A 3,867-nucleotide genomic window follows, 5' to 3' on the forward strand; every position below is an offset into this window, starting at 1 on the left:
ATTTCAGAGAGGAGATGGTGGGTACAATCACTCAATGGCACAAGGAGGGTTCTTATTATCGACTGATAAAGGAACTGGAACTCTATCCTCAGATATACTTAGTAGTGGTGGTCCGATTAATTGAAATAATCGAAGATTGGTCGCAGTGACTAAACGACCAAGCAATCGATCATGTTTTCTCATAATCGAACACAAACAATTCCGGAAAACTTGTTTTCATTAACAGTAATTTTCACAAGGTTGGTTTTGTCTGTTACATTTCATAAGCACTACAAGCTCGTTCCAAGTCAAGATTAAATATATCTTAAAGACTCTAAGGAATTCATGTTCCTAACATACTAGTCATCCTTTAAAGATGGGAAATTTTGCCAAAAAAACCTTAAAGTACTACATGTTTTTTCCGTATTTTTTTGTGTACATGTATTAACAAATTTCATAAATGGCGCTAACCAATTATTTTCGATGATTGATCGGTTGTAATGAACCAATCATCAATTATGAGATTTTAACCAATTCCCAACACTAATACTTAGGGTATTTCCGCCTTTCTAAAGAACAGTTTCCATGACGTCAAGATTTGTATTCGTTGCTATAAAATTGCATTAAAACAGCTGTATTAACAGTCCATTGTACAGTAACACCCAAAGCTTGAGATATTGATGTCCAGATATTATTAATGTCGTCCATATCTCGATAATCCTTACTCCTCTTGTCATAAAGAGCAGGGTATTTCTCTACCATGTTTATGAGATTTTTTTCACACCCGTGATGTCTGAAAACATAAGACTATCAACTGTATATTTATTCACTAAGTGTATCAAATGAAATGCGCTGATATCAATGGAAACTTACATTTGTACGCCAAAACAGAGAAGAGAGTACGTAGCTGATTGCAGCCACGAGGTGGGGAAACACCCTTGAGCACTTGTAAATATATTACGTCTTCAAAGGACTGACTGACTGAATTTGGTTTTAGCGCCGCTTTAAGCAATATACCAGCAACATCACGGCGGGGGGACATCAGAAATGGGCTTCACGAATTGTACCCATGTGGGGATTCGAACCCGGGTCTTCGGCGTGACGAGCCAACGCTTTAACCACTAGGCTACCCTACCGCCCCCGTCATCAAAGAAATTCCCATGCGTTTTCCAATGCGATGCGTCAAAAATAGGTTCAGGACCTATTTTCATCGCATCGCATCGCATCGCATCGCATCGCAACGCATTTACAAAACGCAACGCACGACGCAACGCAAGAAAAATCGGATGTATTGTGAATCCCCCCTAACAGTAAATACCTTTTTACAAATATCTGGTATTGCAGCTATAGCGGAAACAATGCTAATCCCCAAACAAATTCGTAGCCACCCTACCCCTCCAATCTCCGAAAATATCATGGTCAGTCTTTTAGTAGCTGAATGATGGAGAGGATCTCATTTTTTCACTCTATCAGTCAAATCTATTCAAGAATATTTGATTTTCACCCGCTCGTGGCTGATACATTGCTCGCAGACAAAAGGTGAGTGAATTTAGTTTTATGCCGCACTCAGCAATATTCCAGCTATATGGCGGCGGTCTGTAAATAATCGAGTCTGGACCAGACAGTCCAGTGATCAACATCATGCGAATCGATCTACGCAATTGGGATACGATGACATGACCACTCGATTAGTTGCCTCGTAAGACAAACATGGGTTACTGAAGATCAATTCTAACCCGGATCTTCTCTGGTCCGCAGACAGAAAGACGAAATCCTGGTCTCAGTGTGTTTTTCTCGCTGTAAATACAAGGTTTGACAGCTTTTGCTGAAACTTGATTTGTATTTGCAGTCCATACTATTAACATGGGGAAAATGGACGAAGGTTTACAAATATTTTATGACATTAAAATGATGTTATTGGAAGTTGGAAATACCACAGACTAATGACCACGTTCCACTATCTTAAACCCGAAAAGGGTCATAATGATGACGAGCATCGGATATATTCGAGACCATGGGCGGTCGGGTAGCCTAGCGGTTAAAGCGTTGGCTCGTCACACCGAGGACCCGGGTTCGAATCCCAACATGGGTATAATGTGTGAAGCCCATTTCTGGTGTCCCCTGCCGTGATGTTGCTGGAATATTGCTAAAAGCGGCGTAAAACCAAAACTCAGTCAGTCAGTCAGTCAGTCAGTCAGTCTTACGGTAACAGAGCCAAGGTGCAAAACATGTATCTGTATTGTAGGTTTATAGTCCAGGTTGGTCAAATCACGCACGTGACAAATGTGCATTCGTGGCCAACTCCCCACTGGTCATCTATTACACACACGTGCAGTGTTCGAAATAACCACTGGCCCGCTAGCCTGTGGCTAGTAAAAATCCAGTCGGGCCAGTAAATCTCCATAGTCACTGGCCCGAGTGGCTAGTGAATTTTCATGGAGTCATTTTGTAAATACATGTATATCATTCTCTCCGACTTGTTAAGTTATAATACACTTATGAATCATGCAAGATTATGGCCTGATAAAAATGTTCATCATATTAGCAGCTTATTGATGAAACCCGTGGTTACATTCAAATTTCGGGGCAGTGAATAATTTTGTGGGCTAGAAACTATTTCGCACACTGCACATGTGCCATAGATGCTTCGGTCAAACTAAATGATATAATCCTGATTTTCGTCATCGTCAGTAAATCAGTAAATGCGATTACCTGTGGGAGCTGGAATGGGTATAAATTAGGGACGACAGATAGTCCCACATCATTCGGCGGTTGTCTGATAAACACATTGTTTATTCACCAGGTAAGCAAGTTTAATGTCTTCTACTTTGATAAGTCATTATCATTGTTATTATGTCTTAAGTTTAATCTTTGGGAGGTTGGGTAGCCTAGTGGTCAAAGCGTTCGCTTGTCACGCCGAAGACCCGGGTTCGATTTCCTACATGGGTACAAGTAGTGAAGCCCATTTCTGGTGTCCCCCACTGTGATATTGCTGGAATATTGCTAAAAGCGGCGTATTGACATACTCACTCACTCCCTATTCTATTTTGTAGTACAAAATGAGTATAATCTAAGAATAGTACGTGGATAATGTACGAAAAAATCGCAAATAATCCAAGAATATTCCATTTCATTAAAATGGGCTTGTTTGTTACTATCAAAATTATATATATTCAGAGACTAAGCGTTAGTCTAAGCAGGAACCTGAAGGAGCAGTCATTTACAAACAAGATGAGTTATCTTTAATAAGCATTTCTGTGTCATGGGCCAGGCCACAGATCGGTTCCCGTTGTTGGTGATCTTGCCTAAAATGGCTGCAATATTATATAAATGGAATTCCATCACATATTTACAAGACCGGCCAGGAGTGTGTGTGCGTTTGTGTCTGCGTTCTTGCGTGGTTTTGTGTCTGTGTGCGTGTGTTTGTGTCTGTGTGTGAATTTTAAGTGTGTGCTAGTTGTGTATGTGTCTGCTTGTGCGCGTGCATATGCGTGTACAAGCATGCAATCGACAAGAAACAAATACTTCCAATAATATGTTTTGATCCAATTTTCAGGGGAAAAGTTATATGTGGCGTGTATGGCTGCGCCGTCTCTACTCAGAGCTAGTGTTGTACAGTGGCAAGGGATGAAAACAGATACTTGGCGGACTGAAGCATGATATTTTGCAAAGTGCTGGGGAATATCATGATAAAACATATTTTTGGGGTATGCCCGATTTTTGGGGCCCATTTTCCGAAAAAAACCAAGATGGCGTCCAAGATGGCCGCCAGAAATCAAAGATTCCCAATTCTGACACTATGTGACTTTTCCCCGCTGGATTAAAACAGAACACCTTGGTGTGCCCAAATTGTGGGCAATTTCCGAAAAATAACGAGAATAACGCACA

The sequence above is a fragment of the Haliotis rubra genome, unplaced genomic scaffold (genome assembly GCF_003918875.1).
Source record: "Haliotis rubra isolate DU_JTF1 unplaced genomic scaffold, ASM391887v1 Scf100, whole genome shotgun sequence".
Lineage (NCBI taxonomy): Eukaryota > Metazoa > Mollusca > Gastropoda > Lepetellida > Haliotidae > Haliotis > Haliotis rubra.